We start from the raw sequence: 21,023 nt of genomic DNA, 5'->3' as shown, positions 1-21,023 counted from the left end.
GGTCCCGTTTGCTCCTCTTCCAGTCCAGCTCTCTGCTGTGGCCCTGGAGGGCAGTAGAGGATGGCCCAAGTGCTTGGGCCCTGCACCTGCATGGGAGACAGGGGTGGGGGGGAGTGCCTGGCTCTTGGCTTCGGATTGGCACAGCACGCTGGCCGCAGCGTGCTGGCCGTAGCAGCCATTTGAGGGGTGAACCAATAGAAAAAGGAAGACCTTTCTCTCTGTCTCTCTCTCTCTCTCTCTCTCTCACTGTCTAACTCTGCCTGTCAAAAAAAAAAAAAAAAAAGAAAATTTGTAATCTGTATTCTTATTTTCACCATTTTAATTTCTTTTTTTTTTTTTATTTGACAGGCAGAGTTAGACAGTGTGAGAGAGAGACACAGAGAGAGGTCTTCCTTCCATTGGTTCACTCCCCAAATGGCCGCCAGGGCCGGAGCTGTGCCGAAGCCAGGAGCCAGGTGCTTCCTCCTGGTCTCCCATGGGGGTACAGTTGCCCAAGAACTTGGGCCATCCTCCATTGCCTTCCCAGACCACAGCAGAGAGCTGGACTGGAAGAGGAGAAATCGGAACTAGATCCCTCTGCCCATATGGGATGCCGGTGCCGCAGGTAGAGGTGGAGGATTAACCAAGTGAGCCACGGCACCGGCCCCGACCATTTTAATTTCTATTTAGGTGCATGCTTTATTACACATTTGTGCAAGAATATATGGATGTGATAAGAAATAAACATTCATAGATAGAAGTATGTGTGCAGATCATTTTATTGATCTGTACATATTTAGGAGACATCAGAAACTACTGTCTTGGTATATCCTTTGAAACCCCTGCCTAAACTTTAATAATCCTTTTGTGCTTACACACTGAGGCCAAGACTTCCGCTCTCAGTGAGTATTAATAAACAGTGCTTCCTCTGTCCTCAACGTGGTAGAGGGTACTGACCAACTGGAAGGGATTTTCTAAAATATTTGTATTGGCTACTCTCATTCTTATGCTACAAGTGATAACTCAGTAAATTTTCTTAAGATCAGTTTTAGGTTAAAACACTTTTCTCCAGATGATACTTTCTAAATTTATTTTTAAATTTTATTAATTAATTTATTTGGAGGCAGAGTATCAGGGAGAGAGAGGAAGCTATATAGGAAGCAGAAGAGGAACTCAGTCTCAGGCACTCCAATACAGGACGCATGCATACTAAGCAGTTGCTTAACCTGCTGTGCCACAATGCCTGCCCCTAATTTATTTTTAATTGTGTATTTTTTATGGAATATTATGTCACTGTTTAATATAAGCATACATTGTGTAATGTTCAAATCAGTATGAACATGTACATCTCAAACATTTATTATTTCTGTACAGTAAAGACATTTAAATCCTTCTAGCTTTTTTGAAATATATGGCACATTATCATCTATAGTGAATGCACAGTACAATAGAACACCAGACCATTTTCCTCCTATATAATATAACTTTGTACCTATTATAATTCCCTATCCCTATCCCTCCATTCTCCTTAGCCTCAAAATCTGTGAGATCAACTTTTTTTGGATTCCACATATTAATGAAGTATTCAGCTTTCTGTGACTATCTTATTTCATTTAGCATAATGACCTACAGTTCCACCCATGTTGTTAGAACTGACACTATTTTACTCTTTTTTATGGCAGAATTTGTCCATTGTGTATTTATACCACATTTTCTTTAACAATTCATCAGTTGATGAGCACTTAGGTTGTTTTCATTTCTTGGCTACTGTTAGTAGTTCTGTAATAAACATTGGGGTGTATATGTTACTTCATTTGCTTTAGATATATTCTCAGTAGAGGGATTGCTAGATCACATGGTGTTTCTATTTATATTTTTCAGAGGAAATGCCATACTATTTTCTACCAACAATGTACAGTGGTTATCTTTTAAATACATTGTCACTAGAACTTGTTTTCTTTGCCTATTTCATAATAGCCAATATAACTAGAGTGAGATGATATCTCATTGACATTTTGATTTGCATTTCCATGATAATTAATATCTGTTGGCCATTTGTATGTCTTCCTTTGAAAAATGTTGGTTTAGAGCTACTGCCCATTTTTTAAAACATTTTTTATTTATATAAGGTAAACAAATTTCATGTATACAGATTTAGGAACATAGTGATACTTCCTTCTCTCCCTCATGCCACTGCTCCCACTCTCCTTTCTCCTTCCTTTCTTACTGTTTCCTTAAATTTTTATAATGACATATTTTAATTTACTTTATAATCATAAACCCTCCACTAAGTAAAGAATTCAAGAAATAATGAGAAGAAAAAAGCACTATTCCTCAGCAGTAGAGACAAAGGCTATAAGTAATAATTAAAATCTCAAAATGTCAGTTTCATTCATATTTATTACAGTTTTGTACTCTATTAGATCAGGAAAAATATCTAGTATTTTTCTTTTTGGGAATGGCTTATCTCACTAAGTATAATGGTTTCCAGTTAGATCCACTTTTTGTAAAAGACAGGATTTTATTCTTTTATACAGCTGAGTAGTATTCCATACTATCTGTGTGTTTGTGTGTGTATGTATCACATTGTCTTTATCTATTCATCAGTTGATAGATATCTGGGTTGATTCCATATGTTAGCTCTCATGAATTGAACTGCAACAAACATGGGGTCCAGATAACTCTTTCATATACTGATTTCATTTCATTTGGGTAAATTCACATAAATGAGATGACTGATTCATACGGTAGATCTATTTTTTCAGATTTGTGAAGAATCTCCATACTGTCTCCCATAATGGCTATACTAGTTTACGCTCCTACCAACAGTGTATTAGTGTATTTCCCTTACATCCTAACAGGCACTCATTGTTTTTCATTTGTGGAGGATAGCCATTGTAACCGGGGTGAGGTGACACCTTATTATGGTTTTGATTTGCATTTCCTTGATGGCTAGTGATCCTGTGCATTTTTTTTGTATGTCTGTTGGCTATTTGATTTTTTTCTTTAGAAAAATCCCTGTTCAAGTTTTTACCAATTTCTTAACTATATTGTTTAGTTGTTATTGAGTTTCTTGAGTTCTTTGTAGATTCTGGATATTAATCCCTTATTAGTTGCATAGTTTGCAGATATTTTCTCCCATTCTTTCAGTTGCCTCTTCCCTTTATTAAGTGTTTCCTTTGCAGTGCAGAAGGTTCTTAGCTTGATATAATCTATTTGTTTACTTCTGCTTTTATTGTCTGTGATTCTAGGTTTCCAAGAAGTCTTTGCCTATGCCAATGTATTGCACAGTTTCCCCAATGTTCTCCTCTAGTAATTTGATTGTATCAGGTCATAGATTTAGATCCTTGATCCATTATGAGTTTATTTTTAATATGGTGAAAGTTAGGGCTCTTGTTTTATACTTTTGCATGTGGAGATCCAATTTTCCCAGTACCATTTACTGAGGAAAGGGTCCTTTCTCCAGGGATTGATTTTAGCTCCTTTGTCAAAGATTAACTGTGAATTAATTTCTGGGGTTTCTATTCTGTTACATTGATTGATATGTCAATTTTTATGCCAGTACCAGGCTGTTTTGATTACAAATGCCTCTGGTATTGTGATGCCTCTGACTTTGTTTTATTGTTTATGGTTGCTTTTCTATTCGGGGTCTCTTGTGTTTCCATATGAATATTAGCATCATTTCTACTAGATATCAGAAGAATATTATTGATATTTTGATTGGGATCACATTGAATCTGTAAACTGCTTTTGGTAGTATGGACATTTTGAACATGGAATCTTCTTCCAATTTTTGGTGTCTTTTATTTCTTTCTATAATGTTTTGTAATTTTTATTGTAGAGATCTTTTACCTCCCTGGTCAAATTAATTCCAAGGTATTTACAGTTTTTTGTAGCTATTGTGAATGATACTGATCTTACATGTTCTTTCTCAGCCATGGCACTGTGCATACAATGACTATTAATTTTTGTGTATGGCTTTTATATCCTGCAATTTTACAAACTCTCTTATGAGTTTCAACAGTCTCTTACTGGAGCCCTTTGATTCCACTATTTAAAGTATCATGTCATCTGCAAACAGGGATAATTTGTCTTCCTCCTTTCTGACTTTTATCCATTTGATTTCTTTTTCTTCCCTAATGGCTCTGGCCAAAATTTCCAGAACTATATTTAAAGGCAGTGGTGTAAATTGAAATTGGACTATTATCACTGCTGTTGGATTTTTTGAGTTCTTATGCATTCTGGATATCATCCTCTTGTCAGTTGTGTAGTTTAAAAATATTTTCCCCTGTTCTGTAGGTTGTCTCTTTACTCTGTTGATTGTTTCTTTTGTTGCTCAGAAACTTTTTAGTTTGAGGTAATCTCATTTGTGTGTTTTTTTTCTTTTGTTTCCTGTGCTTTTAGGATCTTATTCAAAACATACTTGTTCATTCTAATGACCTGAAATATTTGCCCCAATTGTTTTCTAATGGTTTCATACTTTCAGGTTTTACATATAAATCTTTATCCCTTTTGAGTTGATTTTTATATGTTATATGAGATTGAAATGGGGGGAATCTATGTTCATTTTATGCATATAAGTATCCAATTTTCACAGTATATTTATTGAAAAGACTACTTTTTCCAGTGTCTACTATTAGCTCCTTTGTTGAAGACTTGGTGTCTGTAGTGAACAATCTTTTTTTTGAGGTATTGTAGTGGAGCTGTTTCTGTTGGAATTTGGATAAAAAAGCAATACAATTTAGACTTAAAATTCTGGTGGATATTTAAATAAACAATTGTTTTTCCATAGCATAAGCATCTTTATTTCCAAATAACCTATTTTTATAAATGAGTTTTAGAAGAATAAATATTTTGATGTAGGATTGGATGACACATGAATATATGAATTTGTGAAGATTTTTTCTATATATGTAGCCATGCTGTGTTACATAACTTTATTTGTTAATAAGGAAAATTGTTTCATAGTAATAAGATTTCAACAAGGCTAAAGTACCTATTTTAAGAATATAAATACCTTTGGGAATTTCTGTAGCTAAGCTGGATTTTTGGGTCACCTGATTTTTTCTATGACCTGATTAGTTTTGTTTCTCAAGGCCACTGAATAATTTTACTCAGGATTCAAAGTGCTTTTTCTTTTAAAGATTGCAGAATATGATTTAATACCCATTTTGGTTTTGAGATTTGACAGGTTAGCTGAAGGGGCTGTGTTTTAGCACAGTTCTATTTCTGATGGACTCTAACTCTGGGATTGTCCCTCTCACACAATGCTTATACCTGGCTATTTTAGTATTTCAGAAATTAGAATCAAAACTCATCTGAAAAGCAAAGCAAAATAAGATGAATAAAAAAACTCTGTCATGTAACACCAAATGAACTTGAAGAATTTGCTAATGTCCCAATTAAGCTCAAATATTAAGTATATTCTTTAAACTAAAATCTGAACATGCTTCAGTATGCTTTAAAAGTATCTCGTTTGAACTGCTTGTACATTTTCACAATGGTACTGTAACAAAACTGGGTCCATCAAATATATTCTCTGAACGACATTGTTCTTAATACAAGGTTTTTGTCTTACCTCCCAGTTACACCTTCTTTCAACAGTAGAGGTCTCAGGATACTCCTGCTATTACAAACACATTTGCCACATTTGCCATTAATCTTGGCCTACAGTACCTCTCCTCCTTTAAAATATCTTGGTCTCTGATTTGCAAGCTTTTAAAAGACATTTTATTTAAAGTGTACATATTTCATGTACTTCCTATATACTGATACAGAAACACAGGGAATCTTTCTACCCTACCATCCCTCCTGCCCACGTTCCCACCCTTCTTTCTCCTCCCTCTCCCTCTCCCATTCCCATTCTTGTTTTTTACAAAGATCTATTTTCATTTAACTCCATACTCATAAAATTAAACCTACACTAAGTAAGGGCTTCAACGAATAGTATGAAGAAAAAAAAAAACACCACATCTCAAAGTGTCAATTTCATTTCTATAGATTACCCTTTGAGTACTCTATTAGTTACCACAGATCAGGGAGAACATATGGTATTTGTCTTTTTGGCACTGGCTTATTTCGCTAAGTATAATTGCTTCTAGTTGCATTCATTTTGTTGCAAATGAAGGATTTCATTTTTTTTTTTTTACTGCTGTGTAGTGTTCCACAGTGTATATGTACTATAATTTCTTTATCTAATCTTCACTTGATGGACATTTGGGTTGATTCCATATCTTAGCCATTGTGAAGTAAGTTGCAATGAACATAGGCATACAGATTACTCTTTCATATGCTGATTTCTTTCTGTTTGGGTAAATTCCCAGGGCTGGGATGTCTGGGTCATATGGTAGGTCTATATTCAGATTTCTGAGGTATCTCCATACTGTCTTCCACAGTGGCTGTACCAGTTTACATTCCCATCAACAGTGGATTAGGGTACCTTTTTCCCTACATCTTTATCAGCATATATATTGTTTGTTGATTTCTGCTTGAGAGCCATTCTAACTGGGGTGAGGTGAAACTTCATTGTGATTTTTGATTTGCATTTCCCTGACTGCTAGTGATCCTGATCATTTTCTCAAGTGTGTTGGCCATTTGAATTTTCTGTCTTGACAATGCCTATCCAAGTCCTTTGCCCATTTCTTAATTGGATTGTTTGTTTTATTGTTGTTGAGTTTCTTGAGCTCCTTATAGATCCTGGGTATTTACCCTTTATCAGTTGCATAGTTTATAAATATTTTCTCACATTCTGTCAGTTGCCTCTTCACTTTGCTGAGTGCTGCAAGCTTTATTAGAGAATTTAAAGTGACTTGAATGATTTCTCAATCTTTCCTCATTTTCCCATTCCTTATTTTTTTTTCTTGAGCTGTTGCATATCAAGTATGAACAACCTATACAGCCCCTCTCAATATTTGCTTCTTCATCCATAAGAAACAGTCTGATCCTTGCCAGATTTAATTTTTCACCTCAACTTTCCCATGGGTGATAATCTACCCACCATGACTCTTGAATAACAGATGCTCAGATAGCTGTATGATGTGCTATGGAACATAAATGTTATATAACACTTAAGTTGAAGACCTGGTTGGTTGTTAGAGTTGACTAAACTTAAAAATTACTCATTCCTTCCCAGGAAGACACCATACCTTCATAACTAGGTAGTGTGTTTCACAGCTATGTTCTGGAGTTTCCTCTTTGTTTTTATTTTCACCTTCTATACAGTATAAATTCCTTTGATCATTAAGACTTTAATCTTCCTAACTCTGTGACTGTCATTTTGACCTTCTCTCCCTCTCTTGCTCTCTCTCCCTCTCTCTCTGTCTCAGACTCCTCCCTCTCTCTCTCTCTCTCTCTCTCTCAGCAATTGGTTGGTATGGGAACCAGCCTTCATGATGGAATTAGTACCTATTGTATGTAGGGGAATCTGTTTTTAGTATTTTCGTTGGACAAGAGAGACAGAGAGGGACACATGGAGACACACGCATGCAGAGAGGGAAACAATGGCTCAGTGAATGTGGGCAGGCATGGTATTAAAAATTCTGAATCTTGATTTTCTAAGACATGGACTCATGAAGTACATTGTAATTTTGCAAAGGGTGAATTTTAATCCCACTTATTTGGGGTTAATGTTAAGGGGAGCAAGTAACTTTGCTAATGATAAATCCAGCTGTACGGGTCAAAGTGCAACACTATTCCAATCAATTTTTCATGTTTCATATTTTGTGGTGGTTTTCCTTAGGTTCCTGGACCATATCATTTACTCTTTTTGTGACAACCAAAAATATCTCGAGACATAGTCATACACATCCTAGTAGGCGAAATTGCCTGAGATTGAGTATCATTTCCAAGAGAAAATCTCCATTTGTGAGTGAAAGTTGAGCCATCTTTATTCATATTCCTATGTCCTACAGATGTATTGTTGTTATATATTGAGATTTTTTTCTTAATGCATGCCATTCATAAAATTATAAAATTAATTTTTTGTTTTTAATGGTATATATTAAATGTGAAAAACTAAATACTACAAAATATATGTCCTCTTAAGAAAATTTTCTGATAGCTGAGGCCTTTTACAATCTTATATGGTGAAGTTTGAATGAAATACAACTATCTTCCTATTGAATTTCAATGTGTCCAATGTGGTATTTTTTTAACGTTGTCTGAGAAAAACTATTTGGCAATTGAATATAGGATAAAATGGTGAATAGGAAAATCTTAATGAAATGAATCAAGCCAGGAAACTGTATTGTCCTTGTCTATAAAATAGGAAGAAGGATGTATTTTCAAGACTTTCTGGAAGAAAAATCACTGAGTTCCAGACAAATGCTAGTTTTCCTTCCAGTGAAATATAATCATCCCCCAGTTATGGTAGGGAGTAAGCAGTGACCTGATCCTCAGTGTCTAGGAACTGCTTTGTGAACACAGCCACTGCTCTCGGGATCAACTCTTTTGATCCTTATAAATCCTAGGCCTCCAGTTACAGATCTCTTTAATTATACTCGCACCTGTTTTTCGAGATTTTTTTAAACACTCAGTGCACTTAAAATTTGCTATTTGAAGACTCACTTTCTGTACCTAAAACATTTTATGATTACTGCTTTTAATTCTTCAGTTGGTGGAGTCACTTCTGTATTCATCTAGATTGGCACCAAACTGAACTTGTATTTCTGAATAATAATCCATGGTGATAGTTTTCAAAAAGGAAATTGCAGCTAAGTGAAGCACAGATAATTTGTCAACTTGGATACTTCTTACAACATGACTTGACTAGGATCTGGAATTAAATACCCAAGAGAGAAGATTAAAAATAGAATGAGTTTCAATTTCAGAAAGTGAATTCTTGAAGTGTCTTTCCTGTCTTTTTCATCCAATTTATCACACACATTCTGGCTCTAACCATTTCTGCAAATGAGACAGTGTTTCCTCTAGGGCTTCCACACTGAAATGGAACCAAAAGGGCTGAGTTTTTTTGGCTGAGGTGTTCTAAATACTGGTGAATTGCAATTTAGTGTGAGCTATAATTATTGGCCTAGTGATAGCGAATACTGTAACCTTCAAATGGAAATAGTACTGGAAAGTTTTATCCTTTTCATGTATCTTTTTTTGACAGGCAGAGTTAGACAGTGTGAGAGAGAGACAGAGAGAAAGGTTTTCCTTCCGTTGGTTCACCCCCAAATGGCTGCTACAGCCGGCGTGCTGCACCGATCCGAAGCCAGAAACCAGCTGCTTCCTCCTGGTCTCCCATGCGAGTGCAGGGCCCAAGCACTTGGGCCATCCTCCACTGCCTTCCAGGGCCACAACAGAGAGCTGGACTGGAAGAGGAGCAACCGGGACAAAATCCAGTGCCCCAACTGGGACTAGAACCCAGGTACTGGTGCTGTAGGTAGAGGATTAGCCAAGTGAGCCGCAGCACTGGCCTATGTGTCTTGGTATATGTTTGAATTGTTTTTAAAGGGTCCTATATTTAACAGGCTACGAAGGTCTGATTTCATCTTATTTATAGATAGGCAAATAGGACTACAAAAGGCTGGTGGGTTTTTACAGAACATTTTATTGATCCTATTTTACCAACCAAAACATACTTAAACACAGACATAATAAAATTATATGTGTACTATAGCAAAAGTGTCATTATAATTAATTAATATACGAATAGGGTTATAACACTATAACAGTGACGTAAGTAGTATTATAATAGAATTTATCACAATAGTAATATAATGGTTTTTAAAATTTTCTCAAAAATGATAAGATTTTGGGTGCTGAGAGGATTTATAAGAATTATAGTTCTATTGACTTTCTATCACTTCTGTGTGTTGTTTGAGTGGTTTTATCGCAGTGTGGATGGGTTATAGCAGTTTTGAATCCCATAACATTATTGAACTGCATAGAGCGCTTGCTCTCAGATTATCTGGTCTAGTGGCTTTCAAATCTGTGAGCCACAAATACTGTGTCTCTGTGTTCATGTAAATCTGAAATAGGTCTCTGAAATGGTATTTATTCAGATATTTTCTATTAAATTTCATTCTATTCCATTTTTTTCTCTTTTCTAGTTCATTTGGAAAAAAACACTCAGAACTCACTTATAGATATGAATGAGCATTTGAAAACACTGTTCAAAGTTAGAACTGTGTTTTATAAGTAAGGAACCTGGGGTCAAACAACACAAAGTGATTTGTCTAGGGTCAAACAACTCTTTAGCACCTAAATTGTGTGTTTCTTTATAAAAACAAATATGGAATTTCAAATTCAAATCATTTAGCATTTGGTGATTACATAATAAATCCTGGCAAATCCAAAAAGTTCTTTCCTGATGGAAATAAGGAGGCTAGTAGGCCCACTCCCATAGTGATGCATATTGGAACAATTATTTTCTATTATTGACCCTGGGATACACTAGGCTAAAAGTCTGGTTATTTGCATAGCTCTGTGGCTGCTTTGGCCCTACAGTGGCAGAGCTGAGTCGTTGTGACAGAGACAATATGTTCTGCAAATCTGAAGTATTTTCTGTCTGACCTTTTGCAGAAAAAGCTTGCTAACTCCTGAGAATTATCTGATAAGGAATGTAAAGCACTGACAATTTCTAGCACAGGGTAGATGCCCAACAAATAAGTTATTTTTCTGTACAGTGGTAATAGTGATTAAGATGACAAGGATTGCAATGATGCTGGTGATGATGATAATGAGTTATGGTGATGTTAATAATGAGAATGATGATGTTGACAATAATAACAGCAACAATAAGAAAAACAGTTCTTTGGCTACCAGCTTGGAATTCTTTTATTCTATGATAGGAATCACTCCTCATATTGTTCAGATATTTAGCAAGTATGGTTTGCCTTTCGCCTTGTTTCTGTTTTCTCCTAATATTACATCACTAATATCTGCCAGAAGCCATCACCTGTCTCGGGGTGTGGTAATGGTGGTGATTCCTGGTAGATTTCCTGGATCCCAGCAGTATCTTGGGAAAATTTTTACCTTATCCTTGGATTTTTATTTTCTGTTTTACAGATCCCAGAAGAAGAAAGAATTTCTTGTTTTGTACTAATAATAAATGAGCCAGTTAGAAGGCATCATATTAATCATATATTTTTGCTATATTTGTGGCCGAAAAAACCCTCATTCTTGCCACCCATGGACCCCCAAATGTGTCTCAAAGTAAATTAGACTCACTCAGGAACTTAGCATCTGTTTCTCCTCTTGTTATAAATTCACAAATAGGATATGTTTTTCCTTTTAAAGTGGTTTCCCTGGCAACCAAACCACCCTTATACAATCAGAGCAGTTTGTCACTTTTGAAGTTTGACTTTCTGACAAGGCCTTCTAGCTCAGGGACATGAAGAAAACAACATCCAAACATAAACATTTCGAAAACACTCAAGTGGTGAATTACAAATGCAAACTACATTAGGTGACTTCTCTGTAGATTGTGTCAGCCCCCATCCCGACCACCCTCTGCATCCAACCAGCAGAGATAACCATCCCTTGAAGTAGCTATCTTTGTAGCAGAGAACAGATGGGAGTGATTCTTAAAGTGGCTCAATTACCATAAAGATATATTCTGGGAAGCAGCGGGTAGACAGAGAGATAGTAAGGCTTGCAGCAGGCTGCCATATAATATGAACTCACCTTGTGGTTACAGAAGCTGAAATAATCATATTGGCCATGACTCAGACACAGCATGGGGAATGTAAACTTTGCTGCCTTGCTCAAAAAAGTCCACACAAAGTGAAACACTTTGGGTCTTAGCTAATCCTCAGATTGGCTTTTCATTTGTTGTTGTCTTTAAATAATAATAATTATAAAATAATTATTTGGTTAATTATTGTATGATTTTTAAGAATTTATTTATTTAAGGTCAGAGCAACAGCAATGGTGGGGAAGGGTGAGGGGAGAGAAACAAAGGGAGAGAGAAAAAGAGAGAAAGAGATATCTTCCATTCACTGGTTTACTCATCAAATGTCCACAACAATGAAACTCTTATCTGAGTCTCCACATGGATGGCAGGGACTCAAGCACTTGGGGCATCTTCTGTTGCCTTCTCAAAGAATTGGCAGGAAGCTGGAGTGGAAGAGGAGCACCTAGTTTTCAAGCCATCACTCTGATATGGGACACCACCATTTCAAGCAGTGGCTTCACCTGCTGAACTACAATGCTGGTCTCTATGAATGTATAAATTCATTATGAAATAATTATTATTAACTACTATTATCCCCAATGATTTCCCCTCCTGTTGCTGTTATATTTATCAATAACAAGAGTCAGGACCTCATTTACTTCTGGATTTCCTTCCTCTCCACAACCCAATTCTAGTTCTTAGAGTAGCTAGAAGAGAATTGGGGGCAGACAGAATGATTAGAGTAGGAAAGAAGAGTACAATAAAAAAGAAAAAAATTGTGTATTTTCTTATTTCATTTCCTACTGACTTGTTAACAAAGTGCAGAGAGAAATTTGTGGGATAGAAATGAATGAGAGCTATAGAGACCCCCAAGGGAGCTCAGAGTGGAAAAGCATCTGAAGGAGGAGTGAAAATAACAGCAGTGGGAGCCTAGTCATTTCCCCATAATGAACTTGCTTTCATGATCTCAATATTCATAGCAACTTTTCCTCCTTAGAAGACTTTCCCCAAGAACACAGCATTCTTCATCATAATCCTGTCAAGAGGGGAGATCCCTTGCATTTGCAGAATTTTGAGAAATGAAGGAAGTTGAACAAGATCATGCAGCTTGTGCCTGGAAGAGCCTGGCCTCAAACTCATACTTCCCAGCTTTCCAATCCAACCAGGTACACTCTGGTGCTCGTATTAGCGCTGAAGAGTGTAGCTTCCAGGAGGAGAAGGTGGGGCTCAGGAGAGAGGGCAGTCACCGCACTCTCTTGAGCGCTGGAAGCACAAGCATGGGGGGGTGTGAGAGTGCTGAATCAGAGGGGAGAGAAGTCAGGCCGTGAAAAGAGCGGTGTGCCAAGTGCTGAGACTGCAGGAAGAAGAATTTCTTGAAGATGAAAGGGACCAACAAAATCTATAACACAGAATGTTAGAGAAAAAAGTCAATGATTTGAGTAGGAAGAGGTCATGCATTGAATATCTTTAAAGATTGTTGACCGTGGAATATGGGAATGGCTAGAAGAAGGTCAGAAATGGTGGGTGAACTATTGAAAACATCTATGATCATCCTGTTGCTGGTGATAGCTGATAAGAACAGTCAATATTCACTGGAAGCTTTTGTGCCAGATACTGTTCCCAGGGCTTCAGTGCACTAAGTTGTCTAAGGACATTTAAGACATTTCACATATATTATGAAAAATGAATATTGTAGAAAAAGAAACCCTACCTCTATTTCAAAATTATTTTACATCAAAATCAACTTATTTTTTTTAATTTATTTATTCATGTTTATGAGAGGTAAAGAAACAGATAAAGAGAGGGAGAGCTCCCACCCTCTCCTTCCCCAAATGCCCACAAATGCTGGGGCTGGACCGAGGCTGAAGCTGAGGGCTAAGAACTCAATCTAGTTCTCCGATGTGGGTGTTCGGAACTCAATGACTTGTGCTATCAGTACTGCCTCCCAGGTTCTATATTATCAGGTAACTGGAATAAGGAGCCAGAGCTGGATTTGGTATCAGGTCCTTCTATCTGGAATGTAGTTAATCTTCACCACTAGGCAAAATGTCTTTCCCTAAATTAATATTTTACTTTTTTTTTGATAAGCAGAGTGGACAGTGAGAGAGAGAGACAAAGGGAAAGGTCTTCCTTTACCGTTGGTTCACCCTCCAATGGCCGCTGAGGCCGATGCACTGCGGCCGGCGCACCGCGCTGATCAGAAGCCAGGAGCCAGGTGCTTCTCCTGGTCTCCCATGGGGTGCAGGGCCCAAGGACTTGGGCCATCCTCCACTGCACTCCCAGGCCACAGCAGAGAGCTGGACTGGAAGAGGAGCAACCGGGACAGAGTCCGGCGCCCTGACAGGAACTAGAACCCTGTGTGCCGGCGCTGCAGGTGGAGGATTAGCCTATTGAGCCGCGGCACCGGCCCAGCCTAAATTAATATTTTAATTATATTTTCCATGAATTTTTTGAGCTACCCTCATATCATCATAAGCCTATGAGGTGGTTACTGTTATCCCTATTACACAGGTGTGACCATCGAGGCAGTGAGAGGGTAAGCAATCTGTACAGAATTAGATTGCTACTAAGTGGAAGAGCTGAGATTCAAGGCCCACTCTGTTAGCTGGGCTCATACTTCATAGTGTGGAAAAGCCAGAGGTCTCTTTAAGGGATAATGAATTGACAGAAGTACACTGATTTTATCCTGAGGAAAAAATGACAGGTATATTTTGACTGGAAATACTAGTTGTGTTAATGATTATCTATACCTCTTTCCCCCTCTCTCTCTCTAAAAAAAGCATTGTTTTAGTGAGGGATTGATTGTTATATTTTTTCCATGTCAGGTTTTAAAGAAAATATAACCATTTGTTGTAAAAATAATCTAAGTGAATTTTGAAATCCTAAAAGAAAATATACTGCATTTTTTACTGGTAACTTTCTTGAAAGAATTCAAGTAAGATATTATGGATCTTTGTAAATATCTCAGAAAAGAAAGAGGGCATTCTATGTTTATAGCAAAAACATTTTAGTAACTATGTACTGGAACAATGACTTTCTGTGTCTCAAATTCCTTTATGCCTACAGACTGCTCAATTGAATGTCATTAGAACTTCTAGAATTTATTTTCACATAGTTTGAAGCCTGACTCATCTCTTACATAGTCACATGTTGATTTGAGAAAAAATATATATACACACAAAGCTACCCTCAGTATGGGCAGCATATTGGATTCTAAGGCTTACAGATTGCCATCCTGCTCAGCGTCCCTAACCCTTTTCAGGTAACCTGATTTATTAATGCCAATCTGTACTTTCAACAGATTAAGATTAAGAAACAATTCTTAAAATAGTTCCACAAGGGACATGGCAGATAGTTTTTTACAATAAAATAGTTCTGTGATGTTCAATAACAAAGACTTTTGGAAAACTGTTTGAATTTAGTAGTAATTAGAATAGGCAGATTTGAAGGGAAGAAATTTGCTTATCATGTAGGTTACCAGTTAACAAAATCATAAACGGCTATATAATTTCCTTATATATAGAATTACGACTATGAAAGCAAGAGAAATAAAGTTGATCAGGAAAAAAAGAAATCAAAATATTGTTTTTAAAGTAAATTGCTTTGGTGTACATACAATAACAATATTTTTATGAAATTTTAAAATGATGACTGTTACTGGCATGTATTGGTTTTAAATATTTACTTAATGTTGAATTGCTAGTTACTTTGGGAAACTATGATACTGCTACAACAGCACTCATCATTTCTAAGGACTTACCATATGGTTGGCATCATGTTTGGAACATTCCATGTATAATTTTATTTAATGCTCACAAAATCCCTAAGAAACAGATAATCTTGTTTCCTAATGAAAACGAAGGAGCCGTTTGTTATAAATTTCTGGTGGTGTCTATTATTAGTGGACAAATCTGGTGAATATGTGAAGTGCTCTTTTCAGGTGAAATGGTTGTTTTCTCAGTTTCCCTTTCATAATGTACAAAATACCTTTAAAAATCTGCTTTTTTAAAAAAGCAATTTTTCCTTCCTATGTCCCACGTTATTACTTCATTACACACTGTAAAAAGAAAAGAAAAGAAGGAAAAACGTTTCCTTATAGTATCTTCTGTATTACATCTTAATCTCACTTTTGAAGTTTGAGCCATTCCTGCCCTAGAGAGCTTGCTGTCATCTAATGCAGTTTAGTCAGAAAAGTGCCAATGGAGGGTTAAATTACAGTTTGCAGCTACTGATTTACCACCAGCTGGGGTGAGTTTTGGGGAGAAAGTTTTGGGCTTTATCTTCTGTTCCCTTACACTTGTCCTATCACATATTTTTTTTTTTAAACAGTCATTTTGCCTAGAGTAGGTATACCCCAATTCGTTCAACAATATATATTGACCACCTACTAAATTTAAGCCCCAGGGATGCAGTGGTGACCCAGAGAGGGAGGTGCACAGGACAGCTCCTATACTGTAGAAATGAATGGGCAAATGATTGGTTTGAAAATCACTAAGTGTCAAAAATAAAATCAAGAGAAAAGACTAGCTCCAAGTAATTTGATTCACCTGCAAATCTTCACCCACTCAATTTTTAACAAATGCATATACATCTTTACTCCAAACAACCCTTCATCCTAAGTAGTGTTTGATATTAGAGACTATGGTAAAAATGTAAGATAAATTAATTGGCCTCTAGTTGTTGTGTTTTTCCTGATGAGATACAACTGTTGTGTTAACTATTTTGGGCAAGAGTTATATGGTTTATAAAACGTCGTGTGGATGATTGTACACAAGGGTCAAGACTGTTAAAATCTGTCTTTAGGCCTTATTTGGGAGTGAAAACATAAAGAGTAGAAAAAGAAGAAAATTACATAAATAAATGTGGTAATATTCTGATACTTATAACTACTAACAATTTTTATTATACCTCATACATCTAAGCTATCTTAAAATCAAAGAGTGAAATTAATATTTTGGTGTACCTACTACAAGCCAGGATACACTAAGGATCTGATTTGTCATCTTATTTAATTTTCATATCTGTCCTATGAAGCTTCTTATGCCCACTTTATAGAGGAAGAAATTAAAGTTTATTAACTAAAGTTAAGTAGTTTAAATATGATTACCAGTTAATAAGAGATAAATATACTATTTGAGCCTGATTCTTATTTTAGATTCCGCTGCTTCCATTAAAATTAATAAGTTAATGGTATGAAACATCACCTTACAGCTCACCTATTACCTCAGGTTTTTTTAACCTCAGACTTTTTGAAGACAATTACTTTTTATTATGGATGGGAACCATATGTAGACATTCAACAATATTTCCTTGTGCTTATATATGTTGTATTATCCATATCAAAGCATATGCAGATTTAGCACTCAGTAAGAACACAATTGTATTCTTTGGTGATATCTCATTGCCATTTATTTTGGTTAGTTTGAAAATAAACATTCATTGTTTTTTATTTTATTTTAAGATTTATTTGTTTTATTTGAAAGTCATAGTTACACAGAGAGAGAGAGGAAGAGGTAGAGAGGGAGAGAGAGAGGTCTTCCATCTGCTGGTTCACTCCCCAGTTGGCCGCTATGGCCGGAGCTGCGCCCATTCAAAGCCAGGAGCCAGGAATTTCCTCTGGGTCCACCATGTGGGTGCAGAGGCCCAAGGGCTTCTTCTACTGCTTTCCCACACCATAGCAGAGAGCTGGATCAGAAGAGGAGCAGCCAGGATTCGAACTGGTGCCATGTGAGATGCTGATACTGCAAGCTGTGGCTTTACCTGCTACGCCACAGCACTGGCCACAACACTCATTACTTTTATAGACCTGACATAGATACAGTAAGTGCACAACAGGTATGAAATATAGAACAGTCATAGTGTGTCGTCATATTTTGAGATTGAATACTGGAGTCCTTGGAAAAGTGTTCATCAGACTTTAACACTGCTGGATAGGAAACATGTGAAACACAACATCCTTGCTGACTAGTGTATTGAAACATACCCTAGACTACCATATTTCTTATCTTGTTACTCCAAATGAGCATGTTTAAGATAATACTGGAAAAAGCGGAGAGCAAATAGGAGGCAACATGAACCAGGCAGACCTGTGTTCAAATCCAGTTGCATTATGTTCTCATTGAGCGTTATTTAATCTTCCCACGTCTCATTTTCCTACTGTCTAATGGATATGATGACTGTCTTGCTGGCTTGTGAGAAACACAGAAGATGATACATTAAGTATTGAAGAGCAGCATCACATAAAGCTCATTAAATGGTATTTAAATGTGGAAGAAAACCTGTTCTTTGGTGAGTGGATTAAGCGTTTTAGTTAGCCAGGGTGAGAGACCATGGCTATCTAGAGAAGGAGGAGTAATGTAGACCAGAGATGCTTTTCCCAGCTTTCTAGATGTACCCCAGCCCCTCACATAGCCCTTTTTTTTCATGTATTCTTAAAACAGCCAAAGCTTTGACATTCTGTGTGGGTTGCTATTTTTCTATGTGCTATATCTTCAAAATGATGAAAAAAATTACAAAGTGATTAAATTACTCTTATTTCTTTATAGATCCTGACTATAGATCCTGATCTATTTATTTAATAAACATATATTTACCCTCTATCATTTAATAGGTACTACAGGGTTCAGAGGGGAAGAAAACAGAGAAACATTTCCCATCATTTTGATGCTTATGTTCCAGTTGATGAATGAGATACTAAAGAAGTTCTATATTAAACAAGTAATTTTAAACCATAAAATGCTATGTAGACGTACAAGGTGCTAAGATATTGTAAAAATAGGAGATTGTATTGAACCCAATGAGTTGGGGAAGATAATGGCTTCTGAAAGCAGGGTGTGTGTCGGAAATTGTGTCGTATTCATTGTGTGAATTAAAATATTAATCATGTAATCTCTGATTTTCTTGGAACTCAGTAGAGTGAAGAGGAGTTAACTAGGAAAAGGGTTGCAGGGGAGTATTTTAAGTCAAGGGAGTAGTATGTCAGTTATTCATTTTGTTCCATTTTTAAACTCCTCATAGCCTCCTAATCTCTCATTGACACCTAATTTTCATGTTTGTGAAAGAGGGAATGACTGTTATTGGGGATATGTGTGTCATATTTCTTACAGGAAAGATCTTCAAAGTAGTCATTTTAGTCATGTTAGCAATTTTTATGAGTACCCTCCACTCCCTCCATTTCAGTCTTAGAAGTATCCTCGTTTACATGATAAATCCTATTCTCATAAATAAATGACGATCAGGGATATAAAAACTTCATGTTGGGTCACATAGCTAAGTGCAGAGGGTAGTGGGATACCACACTAATACTGTCTGATCTAATGCCCATGTTCTCTCAACTGCATTACAAACATCAGTTGTTGGTTCTACATTTATATAGCTCTTTATTCTTCTCATCAAGTTTAGGGAACCCAAGACAAAACTGACAAACTCTGGCTTTCTGACACCTGCCTCACTGATTCTGTTAAAAATTATGTACAAATGAAATGATGGATTAATATTTATATATATAGTATTTTATAGTGTATTACATAGTATAATACTACATATATATTACATACAGTATTATATAATATATATAGTATTATATATATATAGTATTAGTAGTTATTTTCTTGATATATGCATGAATTTGCTTTTAGATTTAGTCAATTCTTTATATTGTCCAAGTCTGAGGAAGCTGCTTTAAAATGTAATTTCTTCCGAAAGTCAAAATTTAATTTTAATGACAAAATGCTGGTTATCTTTGTTCTCTTGCATGACAGGTTACTATGTGGGCCACGGAGGTTAGTGACTTGCCTGGCTGAGCAGAGTCTGAATGTAAAGAGCTTATGCCTTCTTGAAATTATTAAGGGGCCAGCACTGTGGCATAGAAGGTTAAGCCTCCACCTGAAGCACTGGCATCCCATATGGATGCCAGTTCAAGACCCAGCTGCTCCTCTTCCAATCTAGCTCCTTGCTAAGATGCCTGGGAAATCAGAAGAAGATGGCCCAAGTCCTTGGGCCCCTGTTGCTACGTGGGAGACCTAGAAGAAGCTCCTGGATCCTGGCTTCAGCCTGGCCCAGCCCCAGATCTTGGGGCCATTTGGGAATGAACCAGTGGTTGGAAGTTGTCTGTCTTTCTGTCTCTCCCTTTCTCATAGAATGACAAATACCTCAAACAGCACTCTGACCTGAGAATCAGCCCTTAAGGCATTAAGCTCCTGGCTCTTGGCTTCATACCACTCAACTCTGGCCATTGTGGTCATTTGGGGAGTGAATCAATGGATAGAAGATTTCTTTCCCTGTCTCTCCCTCTCTATAACTCTGCCTTTCAAATAAATAAATAAATCTTGGGAAAAATGTTATACTATCTGTGATTACTTTAAAATTTACTTTATATGGGTGAAATGGTTATATTTCCATTTGATTGTTGTTTATAGTCCTTGCCCGTATTCTTGCTAAACTAGGATCTTTTTTTCTTTTATTTGCTGAACTCTATTTGGTGGAGAACTAAACCCTTGACTATAATGTAAATTAAAAGTTTAATCTCAAAAAATAAAAAAATCATTGTAAAAAACCTTTAGAATAGAAATAATCAGTTAGACTCTTTTCTGTTTGAGTCATCTTAAATAACGATTTGCAACTACAATTGTCATCATGGTCAAAACTGTAATACAGATATGTGATGAAAGCTTTTGAAGACATTCTTTATGTATATAGTTAGGAAAAACACAAAATAGTAGCTATTTGTCCTTCTATTTTAAATGAAACATCAGATTATACCAAAGTCATACTGAAAATAACATTAAATTGTCATGTTTTTTCATGGAATTATGGTATCACCTCAAAAGATGCTCGCTTCACTCTATTCCCTTGAAAACAAGGAGTTATGAAGTGTATCACATGTCAGAGTGTTTTTAAAAGATTTATTTATTTGAAAGGCAGAGTTACACACAGTGAGAGAGAGAGGGAGAGAGAGAAAGAGAGAGATAGGGCTTCCACCCACTGGTTCACTCCCCAAATGGCTGCAATAGTTGGAGCAAGGCCGATCCAAAGTCAGGAGTCAGGAGCTTCTTCTGGGTCTCCCACATGTGTGCAGGGGCCCAACACTTGGGCCATCCTCCGATGCCTTCCCAGGCACATTAGCAAGGAACTGAATTGGAAGTGGGGCAGCCAGGGCTTGAACTGGTACCCATATAGGATGCTGGCACACCAGGCGGCAGCTTAACCTGCTATATACTACAGTGCCAGCACCAACATGATAGAATTTAAGTTTCTCTTAAATGACTCACTATGCGAATTAACAGTAAAACTAATATTCAAGCAGTAATTTATACTTTGTGTGTCTGTGTGGGTGCAATTTATTGAAATCTTTAGTATATACTAAGTTATCTTCTATATATAAAGATAATTAAAAATGAATCTTAGCCGGCGCCGTGGCTCAATAGGC

At 36.6% G+C, this 21,023-nt stretch overlaps 1 protein-coding gene across 48 annotated transcripts in view; it reads left to right on the top strand.

The window, feature by feature from the left end:
* Positions 1 to 21,023, top strand: part of MLIP (muscular LMNA interacting protein) — a 313,811-nt gene that overhangs the window by 120,732 nt on the left and 172,056 nt on the right. The window contains exon 1 of one of the 48 annotated variants that reach the window (XM_070073960.1): positions 483 to 14,858. The exons of the other annotated variants lie outside the window; for them this stretch is intronic. The gene's annotated coding sequence lies outside the window, so the exon portion shown is untranslated. Of the gene's footprint in view, positions 1 to 482; positions 14,859 to 21,023 lie in introns of those variants that run through there. 48 annotated transcript variants of the gene reach the window in all.

The sequence above is a fragment of the Oryctolagus cuniculus genome, chromosome 5 (assembly GCF_964237555.1).
Source record: "Oryctolagus cuniculus chromosome 5, mOryCun1.1, whole genome shotgun sequence".
Classification (NCBI taxonomy): Eukaryota; Metazoa; Chordata; class Mammalia; order Lagomorpha; family Leporidae; genus Oryctolagus; species Oryctolagus cuniculus.
This window is presented reverse-complemented; position numbering and strand designations above follow the sequence as displayed.